Here is a 17,084-nt window from a genome sequence, read left to right as displayed (position 1 = left end):
ACATCAGTAATTAACAGAACATAACATTCCTTCTCTTATACAATCAGAGTTACTTTTACCAAACCACAACTGAAACATTCCCAGAACTTGTTGTAGTTATTTAGTATCTTTTTATTTGAACTTGAACAGTTCGTTTTTGTTTGTTTGTTTATAAGTCCAGTCTGTCTGGTGGATGGTGCCTTCGTTCTGGGTAGCGCCTAAGATTGTCTGGAGTCTCCTGAACATCCTCAGTTCCATTATAGCTTCTGCTATAGCAGCACCTTAATCAACACGTTCGCTTCTTTCAGCCTGGGGTCTCTTTACTTCCCCACTGTCCTCTACAGTTCCCTGTGTGTCACTCTCAGGAGCTCTCTGTGCCTGTTCTCTCTCGATTGTTGTGCTGTTTTCCGTGGAATGCATTTGGTTAATGTGACGCCGCCACATTATGTCTGGGCTCACTTGAACCTGGTAAGTTATGGGTCCCGTTTGTGTATGTACGGTCCCTCTTGTCCATTTCCCTCCTTTTCTGTAGTCTCGCACCATCACTTCCTGTCCTGTTTGGAGATGGCGCTCCCGGCCACCGGAGAGCATCTTGGCTTGTTTGTTCAGCACTTCATTACGCCTGTTTGGCTTCATGATGGTGCGGAGAGGCCTCCCGAACGCGGAGAGGCCTCCCGAACATCAGTGCGGCTGGGCTTTCATTTGTCGTGGCATGTGGGATGTTTCGGTAGGAGGCCAGGAACTTGGCCAGTTTTGTTTGCAAAGTCCCTTCGTCTCGTTTTGCTGCACGGAGTCCTTGCTTTAGGGTTTGCACAAAGCGTTCTGCCAGCCCATTGGTGGCAGGGTGGTACGGAGCTGAGGTTGAGTGTTTGATTCCATTTACTGACATGAATCTTGTAAACTCGTCACTTACAAAAGCTTGTGCGTTGTCACTTATCAGCTGCAGTGGCAATCCGAAGCGTGCAAACGTTGTTCTGAGACATCGTCTGAGCTGAGGTGGAGGAGTCAGTGCAAAACACCTCTGGCCATTTGGAATGGGCATCAACTATAACCAGAAACATGTGCTTTTCAAAGGGACCAGCGTAGTCCACATGAATTCTCTGCCATGGCTCTGTGGGCCATTCCCATGGGTGGACTGGGACAGGAGCAGGCATGTGAAGGGTTTCTAAACATCCGCTACAGTTCTTCGCCATATTTTCTATCTGTTGATCCAGACCTGGCCACCAGAAGTGGCTCCTTGCGAGCAGCTTCATTTTGACAATTCCAACATGACCTTCATGTAGTTGCTGCAAAACCTGATGTTGGCATTTCTGGGGTATCATTACTCTCATTCCCCACATCAAACATCCTTGGTACGTTGTAATTTCGTTTCTCCGCTGGAAATACGGAGTCAGCTCCTTTCTGCCTGTAGCTGGCCATCCTGACATGGTGTAGGTGTACACTTTTGACAAGGTCACATCTTTCCTTGTCCCCTGTTTGATAACTGTGCTTGTGACCGGTAGTGCCTCGAGCTGAGCGGTATGGAAAATGTCCACTGCATCCACACTCCTTTGTCTTTCTCTTATACACGGCAGTGGATAATCCATCTGCATTTGTGTGGAGGGACGACGGCTTAAACTCAATGTCATACATATGACTGGCAAGGAACAAGGCGTCTCGCTGTAACCTGGCTGCTGTCATTGCCGGAATGCCTTTCTTTGGACTGAAAATGGAAAGCAACGGCTGGTGATCCGTAACCAGTGTGAAACGCTTGCCATATAGGTATGCGTGGAATTTCTTTACGCCACACACTAGCGCCAGTGCTTCTTTGTCAATTTGTGAGTAGTTTTTCTCTGCATCATTCAACGTTCGTGACGCAAATGTAACTGGCCTCTCTGACCCATCTTTCAGTGTGTGTGAAAGGACAGCCCCTAAGCCATAAGGGGGCGCATCACAAGCCAACTTCACTGGCAGTTCAGGGTCGTAATGCATCAGGACCTGTTCAGATGTGATGAGACGTTTTGCCTCAAGAAATGCATTTTCACACTGTTCTGTCCACCGCCATGTCCTATTCTTTTCCAGGAGCTGATTTAGAGGCTGGAGTACTGCTGAAAGGTTTGGGAGGAATCTTCTGTAGTAATTGATCAGTCCCGCAAAAGATCTCACTTCTGTGATATTTTGTGATCGTGGTGCCTGTACCACTGCCTCGATTTTGTCCTGTGTTTTGTGCAATCCATTGCGGTCGATTTCATGTCCACAGAAGACAATCTTGTCTTTGAAGAACTCACACTTCTGTAAGTTTGCCTGTAGACCATACTCTTTCAGTCTTTTCAGGACCTCTTCCAGGTTAGCCAGGTGCTCTTTGTCGGTGCGTCCTGTTATGATCATGTCATCCAGGATACACTGGGTTCCTGGGATTCCTGGCAAAATCTGGTCAATAGTTCGTTGCCAAATGGCTGGGGCCAATGCAATGCCAAAAACCAGGTGGTTATACCTGTATAGACCTTTGTGTGTGTGTAACCGATGTGAAATGGCTAGCTAGTTAGCGGTGGTGCGCGCTAATAGCGTTTCAATTGGTGACGTCACTCACTTTGAGACCTTGAAGTAGTGGTTCCCCCCGTGGCTTTTGTGGAGCGATGGGTAACGATGCTTCGTGGGTGACTGTTGTCTGTGTGCAGAGGGTCCCTGGTTCGCGCCCGGGTCGGGGCGAGGGGACGGACTAAAGTTATACTGTTACATGTGTTTATTGTCAGGTTTGGAGCTCTCTTCAACCGGTAGCTGCAGGAAAGCCTGTTTCAGATCGATTTTACTGAAGTGTTTCCCACCAGCTAGTGCAGCAAAGATGTCATCCAGACGTGGCAGGGGGTATTGGTCCACATGCAACATTGAATTCACAGTTACCTTGAAGTCCCCACACATTCTAACAGACCCGTCTTTCTTCACAATAGGAACTATGGGTGTGGCCCATTCGCTTCTGTCCACTTTCGTCAGGATCCATGTATCCTGCAAGCGATCGATTTCCGCTTCCACCTTTGGTCTCAGGGAGTATGGAACAGATCTGGCATTGCAGAATTTTGGGGTTGCGTCATTTCTCAGTACAAGATTTGCTGTGAAGCCTTTTACTGTTCCCATCTGATCACTGAACACTGTGTTGTATTTCTTCCGCAAGTGTTCCAGTGTTTGGTCTGTGCCTTTCTCTTTGGACTGGAACGTGAGGAGCATTTTCAAATCACACCAGTTCAGCTTTATTTTTGAAAGCCATTCCCTGCCAAATAATGGGGGGCCAGTTCCAGGCACCACATACAGCTGTAACTGCTGTGTTTGCCCCCCATACCGCACTCTGACCTGCAACGCCCCCATTGGGCTCAATCTCTCTCCTGAGTAGGTCTTCAGCAACACATTTGTGTTCTTCAGCTTGATAGCCTTGAAGTGCTCATTGTAGACAGTAGTGGAAATTATAGACACTGCAGATCCTGTGTCCAGCTCCATTTTGAGGGGTTTGCCTTCGATATCTGGTGTCACCCATATTATGCTACTGCTGGGAGAAGTCACTGTGTTTAACTCCATTGTACCAATTAATCGTTCATCTGAATCACTGCCACTGTTCTCTGCTAGTGCATTCACAGACCCTTTAATTTTCTCAGTTTTCCTGTTGTGACTGGATTTTGCTCTGCATGCTCTTTGAATGTGCCACCTTCTACTGCATTTGTGACAAATTTCGTCTTTGAAACGGCAGTCCTCTGCTGTGACCATCTCTGTCACACCTGTTGTATTTGTCGGCCACACGGGGCGCTGTCGGCTGCGTAAAAACTTGTGCAGGGAGTTTGTGATAGGTCAGTATTTCTTTTACTTTGCAACTCAAATGCATCTTTAGTCGCGATTTCCATAGTCACAGCAATTTCAACAGCCTTTGCAAACGTGAGATCTGATTCTGTGAGCAAACGTTTTTGAATGTGTTCATGTTTCAGTCCACAAACAAATCTATCCCCTAATGTGTCATTTAGGTTCTCTCCAAACTGGCAATGTTCAGACAGTTTCTTCAACTCTGCTACATATGTACTAACACCCTCCCCCTCATTCTGATCTCTCTTGTGGAAACGAAAACGTTCCGCGATGAGGAGTGGTTTAGGTGATTTTGCAATATCTCCACAATCTCTGTGAATGTTTTATTGGAGGGCTTCAGAGGGGCAGTCAGATCTCTTAGCAAACTGTATGTTTTTGGGTCAATTAAACTCAACAACGCTGGTACTCTCTTGTTATCAGCAAAGTCGTTTGCAATGAAGTACTGTTCCAGTCGTTCAATGTAAGTTGCCCAGTTTTCTTGCGTGTCATCAAACACATCTATTTTCCCGATGCTAGCCATTTCTTTATCTCCCGCTCCAAGGGTCTTTGATCTGCCGCCTCGTTGTAACTGCTTGCTAGCTGTTGTGCTACAGGGTCAAAATCTTCCTCTCTTACAGGGTCAAAATCTTCCTCTCTTCCTACGAGCTCCATCTTCATTCGTGATGCACACTGCAGGTAATCATCCTCATTACCATTGTAGTGTCTTAGCTCTTATTAGTTTTGTTACAGCCTTATTCTAAAATTGATTAAATCGTTTCCCCCCCTCATCAATATACACATACTTTACTCAGTACTTTGTTGAAGCACCTTTGGCAGCGATTACAGCCTCAAGTCTTCTTGGGTATGACGCTACAAGCTTGGCACACCGGTATTTGGGGAGTTTCTCCCATTCTCTGCAGATCCTCTCAAGCTCTGTCAGGTTGGATGGGGAGCGTCGCTGCACAGCTATTTTCAGGTCTCTCCAGAGATGTTTGATTGGTTTCAAGTCCGGGCTCTGGCTGGGCCACTCAAGGACATTCAGAGACTTGTCCGGAAGCCATTCCTGCGTTGTCTTGGCTGTGCCCTCAGGGTTGTTGTCCTGTTGGAAGGTGAACCATCGCCCCAGTCTGAGGTCCTGAGCGCTCTGGAGCAGGTTTTCATCAAGGATCTCTGTATACTTTGCTCCTTTCATCTTCAGCCTCCAGTATTTATGCTGCAGTAGTTTGTGTCGGAGGGCTAGGGTCAGTCTGTTATATCTGGAGTATTTCTCTCGTCTTATCCGGTGTCCTGTGTAAATTTAAGTATGCTCTCTCTAATTCTCTCTCTTTCTCTCTTTCTTTCTCTCTCTCGGAGGACCTGAGTCCTAGGACCATTCCTCAGGACTATCTGGCCTGATGACTCCTTACTGTCCCCAGTCCACCTGGCCATGCTGCTGCTCCAGTTTCAACTGTTCTGCCTGCGGCTATGGAACCCTGACCTGATCACCGGACGTGCTGCCTGTCCCAGACCTGCTGTTTTCAACTCTCTAGAGACAGCAGGAGCAGTAGAGATACTCTGAATGATCGGCTATGAAAAGCCAACTGACATTTACTCCTGAGGTGCTGACCTGTTGCACCCTCGACAACCACTGTGATTATTATTTGACCCTGCTGGTCATTTATGAACATTTGAACATCTTGGCCATGTTCTGTTATAATCTCCACCCGGCACAGCCAGAAGAGGACTGGCCACCTCTCATAGCCTGGTTCCTCTCTAGGTTTCTTCCTAGGTTCTGGCCTTTCTAGGGAGGTTTTCCTAGCCACCGTGCATCTACACCTGCATTGCTTGCTGTTTGAGGTTTTAGGCTGGGTTTCTGTACAGCACTTTGTGACATCAGCTGATGTAAGAAGGGCTATATAAATACATTTGATTGATTGATTGATCTTTCCCTCAAACCTAACTAGTCTCCCAGTCCTTGCAGATAAAAAACACCCCACAGCATAATGCTGCCACTATAATGCTTCACCATAGGGATGGTGCCAGGTTTCCTCCAGACATGACACTTGGCATTCAGGCAAAATAGTTCAATTTTGGTTTCATCAGACCAGATAATCTTGTTTCTCCTGGTCTGAGTCCTTTAGGTGCTTTTTTGGCAAACTCCAAGCGGGCTGTCATGTACCTTTTACTGAGGAGTGGCTTCTGTCTGGCCACTCTACCATAAAGGCCTGATTGGTGGAGTGCTGCAGAGATGGTTGTCTTTCTGGAAGGTTCTCCCATCTCCACAGAGGAACTCTGGAGCTCTGTCAGAGTGAAAGGGAAAGGGGGGTACCTAGTCAGTTGTCCAACTGAATGTATTTAACTGAAATGTGTCTTCCACATTTAACCCAACCTTTATGAATCAGAGAGGTGCGAGGTGCCATAATCGACATCCATGTCTTCAGCGCCTGGGGAACAGTGGTTTAACTGCCTTGCTCAGGGGCAGAATGACAGATTTTTACCTTGTCAGCTCGTCGATTCGATCCAGCAACCTTCCGGTTATTGGCCCAACGCTCTACCCACTAGACCATCGGGTTCTTGGTCACCTCCCTGACCAAAGACCTTCTACCTCGATTTCTCAGTTTGGCCGGGCAGCCAGCTCTAGGAAGAGTCTTGGTGGTTCCAAACTTCTTCCATTTAAGAAAGATGGAAGCCACTGTGTTCTTTAGTGACCTTCAATGCTGCAGACATTTTTTGGTACCTTTCCCTAGATCTGTGCCTCGACACAATCCTGTCTTGGAACTCTACGGACAATTCCTTCAACCTCATGGCTTGATTTTTACTCTGACGTACACTGTCAACAATGGGGCCTTATATAGACAAGTGTGTGCCTTTCCAAATCATGTCCAATCAACTTAATTTAGCACAGGTGGACTCCAATCAAGTTGTAGAAACATCTCAAGGATGATCAATGGAAACAGGATGTAAATAAGGTACTTCTGTTTCTTATTTGTAATACATTTGCTAACATTTCTAAAAAACAGTTTTTGCTTTGTCGTTGTGGGGTATAGTGTGTAGATTGATGAGGAACTTTTTGTATTTATTCATTTTCAGAATAAGGCTGTAACGTAACGAAATGAAGAAAAAGGGAAGGGGTCTGAATACTTTCCGAATGCACTGTATATAGACTAATGGACTAGCAGTGATCAGAAGGACCAGGGTAGACTAATAGACTAGCAGTGATCAGAAGGACCAGGGTAGAAAAATGGACTAGCAGTAATCAGAAGGACCAGGGTAGACTAATAGACTAGCAGTGATCAGAAGGACCAGGGTCGACTCTAATGGACTAGCAGTGATCAGAAGGACCAGGGTAGACTAATAGACTAGCAGTGATCAGAAGGACCAGGGTCGTGTCTAATGGACTAGCAGTGATCAGAAGGACCAGGGTCGACTCTAATAGACTAGCAGTGATCAGAAGGACCAGGGTCATCTCTAATAGGCTAGCAGGGATCAGAAGGACCAGGGTAGACTCTAATAGACTAGCAGTGATCAGAAGAACCAGGGCAGACTCTAATGGACTAGCAGTGATCAGAAGGCCCAATGTAGACTCTAATAGAATAGCAGTGATCAGAAGGACCAGGGCAGACTCTAATAGACTAACAGTGATCAGAAGGACCAGGGTAGACTCTAATGGACTAGCAGTGGTCAGAAGGACCAGGGTCGACTCTAATAGACTAGCAGTGATCAGAAGGACCAGGGTAGACTCTAATAGACTAGCAGTGATCAGAAGGACCAGGGTAGAATAATGGACTAGCAGTGATCAGAAGGACCAGGGTCAACTCTAATGGACTAGCAGTGATCAGAAGGACCAGGGTCAACTCTAATAGACTAGCAGTGATCAGAAGGACCAGGGTAGACTCTAATGGACTAGCAGTGATCAGAAGGACCAGGGTAGACTCTAATGGACTAGCAGTGATCAGAAGGACCAGGGTAGACTAATAGACTAGCAGTGATCAGAAGGACCAGGGTAGACTCTAATGGACTAGCAGTGATCAGAAGGACCAGGGTCGACTCTAATGGACTAGCAGTGATCAGAAGGACCAGGGTAGACTAATAGACTAGCAGTGATCAGAAGGACCAGGGTAGACTCTAATGGACTAGCAGTGATCAGAAGGACCAGGGTCGACTCTAGTAGACTAGCAGTGATCAGAAGGACCAGGGTAGACTCTAATGGACTAACAGTAATCAGAAGGACCAGGGCAGGATATTAGACTAGCAGTGATCAGAAGGACCAGGGTCAACTCTAATAGACTAACAGTGATCAGAAGGACCAGGGTAGACTCTAATAGACTAGCAGTGATCAGAAGGACCAGGGTCGACTCCAATAGGCTAACAGAGATCAGAAGAACCATCGTAGAATAATGGACTAGCAGTGATCATATGGACCAGGGTAGACTAATAGACTAGCAGTGATCAGAAGGACCAAGGTCGACTCTAATGGACTAGCAGTGATCAGAAGGACCAGGGTCGACTCTAGTAGACTAGCAGTGATCAGAAGGACCAGGGTAGACTCTAATAGACTAGCAGGGATCAGAAGGACCAGGGTAGACTCTATTAGGCTAGCAGTGATCAGAAGGACCAGGGTAGACTAATAGACTATTAGTGATCAGAAGGACCAGCGTAGACTCTAATAGAATAGCAGTGATCAGAAGGACCAGGGCAGACTCTAATGGACTAGCAGTGATCAGAAGGACCAGGGTAGACTCTAATAGACTAGCAGTGATCAGAAGGACCAGGGTCGACTCTAATAGACTAGCAGTGATCAGAAGGACCAGGGTAGACTCTAATGGAATAGCAGTGATCAGAAGGACCAGGGTAGACTAATAGACTAGCAGTGAGCAGAAGGACCAGGGTAGACTCTAATGGACTAGCAGTGATCAGAAGGACCAGGGTCGACTCTAATGGACTAGCAGTGATCAGAAGGACCAGGGTAGACTAATAGACTAGCAGTGATCAGAAGGACCAGGGTAGACTCTAATGGACTAGCAGTGATCAGATGGACCAGGGTCGACTCTAGTAGACTAGCAGTGATCAGAAGGACCAGGGTAGACTCTAATGGACTAGCAGTAATCAGAAGGACCAGGGCAGGCTATTAGACTTGCAGTGATCAGAAGGACCAGGGTCAACTCTAATAGACTAGCAGTGATCAAAAGGACCAGGGTCGACTCCAATAGGCTAGCAGTGATCAGAAGGACCAGGGTAGACTCTAATAGACTAGCAGGGATCAGAAGGACCAGGGTAGACTCTATTAGGCTAGCAGTGATCAGAAGGACCAGGGTAGACTAATAGACTAGCAGTGATCAGAAGGACCAGGGTCGACTCTAATAGACTAGCAGTGATCAGAAGGACCAGGGTAGAATCTAATGGACTAGCAGTGATCAGAAGGCCCAATGTAGACTCTAATAGAATAGCAGTGATCAGAAGGACCAGGGCAGACTCTAATGGACTAGCAGTGATCAGAAGGACCAGGTAGACTCTAATAGACTAGCAGTGATCAGAAGGACCAGGGTAGACTCTAATCGACTAGCAGTGATCAGAAGGAGCAGGGTCGACTCTAATAGACTAGCAGTGATCAGAAGGACCAGGGTAGACTAATAGACTAGCAGTGATCAGAAGGACCAGGGTCGACTCTAATAGACTAGCAGTGATCAGAAGGACCAGGGTAGACTCTAATGGACTAGCAGTGATCAGAAGGACCAGGGTAGACTCTAATAGAATAGCAGTGATCAGAATCACCAGGGCAGACTCTAATGGACTAGCAGTGATCAGAAGGACCAGGGTCGACTCTAATGGACTAGCAGTGATCAGAAGGACCAGGGTAGACTAATAGACTAGCAGTGATCAGAAGGACCAGGGTAGACTCTAATGGACTAGCAGTGATCAGAAGGACCAGGGTCGACTCTAGTAGACTAGCAGTGATCAGAAGGACCAGGGTAGACTCTAATGGACTAGCAGTAATCAGAAGGACCAGGGTAGGCTATTAGACTAGCAGTGATCAGAAGGACAAGGGTCAACTCTAATAGACTAGCAGTGATCAGAAGGACCAGGGTAGACTCTAATGGACTAGCAGTGATCAGAAGGACCAGGGTCGACTCTAGTAGACTAGCAGTGATCAGAAGGACCAGGGTAGACTCTAATAGACTAGCAGGGATCAGAAGGACCAGGGTAGACTCTATTAGGCTAGCAGTGATCAGAAGGACCAGGGTAGACTAATAGACTATTAGTGATCAGAAGGACCAGCGTAGACTCTAATAGAATAGCAGTGATCAGAAGGACCAGGGCAGACTCTAATGGACTAGCAGTGATCAGAAGGACCAGGGTAGACTCTAATAGACTAGCAGTGATCAGAAGGACCAGGGTCGACTCTAATAGACTAGCAGTGATCAGAAGGACCAGGGTAGACTCTAATGGACTAGCAGTGATCAGAAGGACCAGGGTCGACTCTAATGGACTAGCAGTGATCAGAAGGACCAGGGTAGACTAATAGACTAGCAGTGATCAGAAGGACCAGGGTACTCTAATGGACTAGCAGTGATCAGATGGACCAGGGTCGACTCTAGTAGACTAGCAGTGATCAGAAGGACCAGGGTAGACTCTAATGGACTAGCAGTAATCAGAAGGACCAGGGCAGGCTATTAGACTAGCAGTGATCAGAAGGACCAGGGTCAACTCTAATAGACTAGCAGTGATCAAAAGGACCAGGGTCGACTCCAATAGGCTAGCAGTGATCAGAAGGACCAGTGTAGACTCTAATAGACTAGCAGGGATCAGAAGGACCAGGGTAGACTCTATTAGGCTAGCAGTGATCAGAAGGACCAGGGTAGACTAATAGACTAGCAGTGATCAGAAGGACCAGGGTCGACTCTAATAGACTAGCAGTGATCAGAAGGACCAGGGTAGAATCTAATGGACTAGCAGTGATCAGAAGGCCCAATGTAGACTCTAATAGAATAGCAGTGATCAGAAGGACCAGGGCAGACTCTAATGGACTAGCAGTGATCAGAAGGACCAGGTAGACTCTAATAGACTAGCAGTGATCAGAAGGACCAGGGTAGACTCTAATCGACTAGCAGTGATCAGAAGGAGCAGGGTCGACTCTAATAGACTAGCAGTGATCAGAAGGACCAGGGTAGACTAATAGACTAGCAGTGATCAGAAGGACCAGGGTCGACTCTAATAGACTAGCAGTGATCAGAAGGACCAGGGTAGACTCTAATGGACTAGCAGTGATCAGAAGGACCAGGGTAGACTCTAATAGAATAGCAGTGATCAGAATCACCAGGGCAGACTCTAATGGACTAGCAGTGATCAGAAGGACCAGGGTCGACTCTAATGGACTAGCAGTGATCAGAAGGACCAGGGTAGACTAATAGACTAGCAGTGATCAGAAGGACCAGGGTAGACTCTAATGGACTAGCAGTGATCAGAAGGACCAGGGTCGACTCTAGTAGACTAGCAGTGATCAGAAGGACCAGGGTAGACTCTAATGGACTAGCAGTAATCAGAAGGACCAGGGTAGGCTATTAGACTAGCAGTGATCAGAAGGACAAGGGTCAACTCTAATAGACTAGCAGTGATCAGAAGGACCAGGGTAGACTCTAATGGACTAGCAGTGGTCAGAAGGACCAGGGTAGACTAATAGACTAGCAATGATCAGAAGGACCAGGGTAGACTCTAATAGACTAGCAGTGATCAGAAGGACCAGGGTAGAATAATGGACTAGCAGTGATCAGAAGGACCAGGGTCACCTCTAATAGACTAGCAGTGATCAGAAGGACCAGGGTAGGCTATTAGACTAGCAGTGATCAGAAGGACCAGGGTCAACTCTAATGGACTAGCAGTGATCAGAAGGACCAGGGTCAACTCTAATAGACTAACAGTGGTCAGAAGGACCAGGGTCGACTCTAATAGAATAGCAGTGATCAGAAGGACCAGGGTAGACTCTAATAGACTAGCAGTGATCAGAAGGACCAGGGTAGACTCTAATAGACTAGCAGTGATCAGAAGGACCAGGGTAGACTCTAATAGACTAGCAGTGATCAGAAGGACCAGGGTCTACTCTAAAACACTACTAGTGATCAGAAAGACCAGGGTAGACTCTAATAGACTAGCAGTGATCAGAAGGACCAGGGTCAACTCTAAAACACTACCAGTGATCAGAAGGACCAGGGTAGACTCTAATAGACTAGCAGTGATCAGAAGGACCAGGGTAGACTCTAATAGACTAGCAGTGATCAGAAGGACCAGGGTAGACTCTAATAGACTAGCAGTGATCAGAAGGACCAGGGTAGACTCTAATAGACTAGCAGTGATCAGAAGGACCAGGGTAGACTCTAATAGACTAGCAGTGATCAGAAGGACCAGGGTCAACTCTAAAACACTTCCAGTGATCAGAAAGACCAGGGTAGACTCTAATAGACTAGCAGTGATCAGAAGGACCAGGGTCAACTCTAATAGACTAGCAGTGATCAGAAAGACCAGGGTAGACTCTAATAGACTAGCAGTGATCAGAAGGACCAGGGTAGACTCTAATAGACTAGCAGTGATCAGAAGGACCAGGGTAAACTCTAATAGACTAGCAGTGATCAGAAGGACCAGGGTAGACTCTAATAGACTAGCAGTGATCAGAAGGACCAGGGTCGACTCTAAAACACTAGCAGTGATCAGAAAGACCAGGGTCGACTCTAAAACACTAGCAGTGGTCAGAAGGACCAGGGTAGACTCTAATAGACTAGCAGTGATCAGAAGGAGCAGGGTCAACTCTAATAGACTAGCAGTGATCAGAAGGAGCAGGGTCGACTCTAATAGACTAGCAGTAATCAGAAGGACCAGGGTCGACTCTAATAGACTAGCAGTGGTCAGAAGGACCAGGGTCGACTCTAAAACACTAGCAGTGATCAGAAGGACCAGGGTCAACTCTAAAACACTAGCAGTGATCAGAAAGACCAGGGTAGACTCTAATAGACTAGCAGTGATCAGAAGGAGCAGGGTCAACTCTAATAGACTAGCAGTGATCAGAAGGAGCAGGGTCGACTCTAATAGACTAGCAGTAATCAGAAGGACCAGGGTCGACTCTAATAGACTAGCAGTGGTCAGAAGGACCAGGGTCGACTCTAAAACACTAGCAGTGATCAGAAGGACCAGGGTCAACTCTAAAACACTAGCAGTGATCAGAAAGACCAGGGTAGACTCTAATAGACTAGCAGTGATCAGAAGGTCCAGGGTAGACTCTAATAGACTAGCAGTGATCAGAAGGACCAGGGTCGACTCTAATAGACTAGCAGTGGTCAGAAGGACCAGGGTCGACTCTAAAACACTAGCAGTGATCAGAAGGACCAGGGTCAACTCTAAAACACTAGCAGTGATCAGAAAGACCAGGGTAGACTCTAATAGACTAGCAGTGATCAGAAGGACCAGGGTAGACTCTAATAGACTAGCAGTGATCAGAAGGACCAGGGTAGACTCTAATAGACTAGCAGTGATCAGAAGGACCAGGGTAGACTCTAATAGACTAGCAGTGATCAGAAGGACCAGGGTCGACTCTAAAACACTAGCAGTGGTCAGAAGGACCAGGGTAGACTCTAATAGAATAGCAGTGATCAGAAGGACCAGGGTAGACTCTAATAGACTAGCAGTGATCTGAAGGACCAGGGTAGAATAATGGACTAGCAGTGATCAGAAGGACCAGGGTAGACTCTAATGGACTAGCAGTGGTCAGAAGGACCAGGGTAGAATAATAGACTAGCAGTGATCAGAAGGACCAGGGTAGACTCTAATAGACTAGCAGTGATCAGAAGGACCAGGGTAGAATAATGGACTAGCAGTGATCAGAAGGACCAGGGTCAACTCTAATGGACTAGCAGTGATCAGAAGGACCAGGGTCAACTCTAATAGACTAGCAGTGATCAGAAGGACCAGGGTAGACTCTAATAGACTAGCAGTGATCAGAAGGACCAGGGTAGACTCTAATAGACTAGCAGTGATCAGAAGGACCAGGGTAGACTCTAATAGACTAGCAGTGATCAGAAGGACCAGGGTCAACTCTAATGGACTAGCAGTGATCAGAAGGACCAGGGTAGACTCTAATAGACTAGCAGTGATCAGAAGGACCAGGGTCAACTCTAATGGACTAGCAGTGATCAGAAGGACCAGGGTATACTCTAATAGACTAGCAGTGGTCAGAAGGACCAGGGTAGACTCTAATAGACTAGCAGTGATCAGAAGGACCAGGGTAGACTCTAATAGACTAGCAGTGGTCAGAAGGACCAGGGTCAACTCTAATGGACTAGCAGTGATCAGAAGGACCAGGGTAGACTCTAATAGAATAGCAGTGGTCAGAAGGACCAGGGTAGACACTAATAGACTAGCAGTGATCAGAAGGACCAGGGTAGACTCTAATAGACTAGCAGTGATCAGAAGGACCAGGATAGACTCTAATAGACTAGCAGTGATCAGAAGGACCAGGGTAGACTCTAATAGACTAGCAGTGATCAGAAGGACCAGGGTAGACTCTAATGGACTAGCAGTGATCAGAAGGACCAGGGTCGACTCTAATAGACTAGCAGTGATCAGAAGGACCAGGGTAGACTAATAGACTAGCAGTGATCAGAAGGACCAGGGTCGACTCCAATAGACTAGCAGTGATCAGAAGGACCAGGGTAGACTCTAATGGACTAGCAGTGATCAGAAGGACCAGGGTAGACTCTAATAGAATAGCAGTGATCAGAATCACCAGGGCAGACTCTAATGGACTAGCAGTGATCAGAAGGACCAGGGTCGACTCTAATGGACTAGCAGTGATCAGAAGGACCAGGGTAGACTAATAGACTAGCAGTGATCAGAAGGACCAGGGTAGACTCTAATGGACTAGCATTGATCAGAAGGACCAGGGTCGACTCTAGTAGACTAGCAGTGATCAGAAGGACCAGGGTAGACTCTAATGGACTAGCAGTAATCAGAAGGACCAGGGTAGGCTATTAGACTAGCAGTGATCAGAAGGACCAGGGTCAACTCTAATAGACTAGCAGTGATCAGAAGGACCAGGGTAGACTCTAATGGACTAGCAGTGATCAGAAGGACCAGGGTCAACTCTAATAGACTAACAGTGGTCAGAAGGACCAGGGTCGACTCTAATAGAATAGCAGTGATCAGAAGGACCAGGGTAGACTCTAATAGACTAGCAGTGATCAGAAGGACCAGGGTAGACTCTAATAGACTAGCAGTGATCAGAAGGACCAGGGTAGACTCTAATAGACTAGCAGTGATCAGAAGGACCAGGGTCAACTCTAAAACACTACCAGTGATCAGAAAGACCAGGGTAGACTCTAATAGACTAGCAGTGATCAGAAGGACCAGGGTCAACTCTAATAGACTAGCAGTGATCAGAGAGACCAGGGTAGACTCTAATAGACTAGCAGTGATCAGAAGGACCAGGGTAGACTCTAATAGACTAGCAGTGATCAGAAGGACCAGGGTAGACTCTAATAGACTAGCAGTGATCAGAAGGACCAGGGTCAACTCTAAAACCCTACCAGTGATCAGAAAGACCAGGGTAGACTCTAATAGACTAGCAGTGATCAGAAGGACCAGGGTCAACTCTAATAGACTAGCAGTGATCAGAAAGACCAGGGTAGACTCTAATAGACTAGCAGTGATCAGAAGGACCAGGGTAGACTCTAATAGACTAGCAGTGATCAGAAGGACCAGGGTAAACTCTAATAGACTAGCAGTGATCAGAAGGACCAGGGTAGACTCTAATAGACTAGCAGTGATCAGAAGGACCAGGGTCGACTCTAAAACACTAGCAGTGATCAGAAAGACCATGGTCGACTCTAAAACACTAGCAGTGGTCAGAAGGACCAGGGTAGACTCTAATAGACTAGCAGTGATCAGAAGGAGCAGGGTCAACTCTAATAGACTAGCAGTGATCAGAAGGAGCAGGGTCGACTCTAATAGACTAGCAGTAATCAGAAGGACCAGGGTCGACTCTAATAGACTAGCAGTGGTCAGAAGGACCAGGGTCGACTCTAAAACACTAGCAGTGATCAGAAGGACCAGGGTCAACTCTAAAACACTAGCAGTGATCAGAAAGACCAGGGTAGACTCTAATAGACTAGCAGTGATCAGAAGGAGCAGGGTCAACTCTAATAGACTAGCAGTGATCAGAAGGAGCAGGGTCGACTCTAATAGACTAGCAGTAATCAGAAGGACCAGGGTCGACTCTAATAGACTAGCAGTGGTCAGAAGGACCAGGGTCGACTCTAAAACACTAGCAGTGATCAGAAGGACCAGGGTCAACTCTAAAACACTAGCAGTGATCAGAAAGACCAGGGTAGACTCTAATAGACTAGCAGTGATCAGAAGGTCCAGGGTAGACTCTAATAGACTAGCAGTGATCAGAAGGACCAGGGTCGACTCTAATAGACTAGCAGTGGTCAGAAGGACCAGGGTCGACTCTAAAACACTAGCAGTGATCAGAAGGACCAGGGTCAACTCTAAAACACTAGCAGTGATCAGAAAGACAAGGGTAGACTCTAATAGACTAGCAGTGATCAGAAGGACCAGGGTAGACTCTAATAGACTAGCAGTGATCAGAAGGACCAGGGTAGACTCTAATAGACTAGCAGTGATCAGAAGGACCAGGGTAGACTCTAATAGACTAGCAGTGATCAGAAGGACCAGGGTCGACTCTAAAACACTAGCAGTGGTCAGAAGGACCAGGGTAGACTCTAATAGAATAGCAGTGATCAGAAGGACCAGGGTAGACTCTAATAGACTAGCAGTGATCAGAAGGACCAGGGTAGAATAATGGACTAGCAGTGATCAGAAGGACCAGGGTAGACTCTAATGGACTAGCAGTGGTCAGAAGGACCAGGGTAGACTTATAGACTAGCAGTGATCAGAAGGACCAGGGTAGACTCTAATAGACTAGCAGTGATCAGAAGGACCAGGGTAGAATAATGGACTAGCAGTGATCAGAAGGACCAGGGTCAACTCTAATGGACTAGCAGTGATCAGAAGGACCAGGGTCAACTCTAAAACACTAGCAGTGATCAGAAGGACCAGGGTCAACTCTAAAACACTAGCAGTGATCAGAAAGACCAGGGTAGACTCTAATAGACTAGCAGTGATCAGAAGGAGCAGGGTCAACTCTAATAGACTAGCAGTGATCAGAAGGAGCAGGGTCGACTCTAATAGACTAGCAGTAATCAGAAGGACCAGGGTCGACTCTAATAGACTAGCAGTGGTCAGAAGGACCAGGGTCGACTCTAAAACACTAGCAGTGATCA

The 17,084-nt window shown here is 46.9% G+C and overlaps 1 protein-coding gene across 1 annotated transcript in view; it reads left to right on the top strand.

Moving 5' to 3' along the window:
- Positions 1-17,084, top strand: part of LOC129833631 (complement C1q-like protein 4) — a 54,274-nt gene that overhangs the window by 566 nt on the left and 36,624 nt on the right. The window lies entirely within an intron of this gene.

This window comes from Salvelinus fontinalis, chromosome 34, assembly GCF_029448725.1.
Source record: "Salvelinus fontinalis isolate EN_2023a chromosome 34, ASM2944872v1, whole genome shotgun sequence".
Lineage (NCBI taxonomy): Eukaryota > Metazoa > Chordata > Actinopteri > Salmoniformes > Salmonidae > Salvelinus > Salvelinus fontinalis.
The sequence above is the reverse complement of the archived record's forward strand: the minus strand, read 5'-3'. Positions and strand labels throughout refer to the sequence as shown.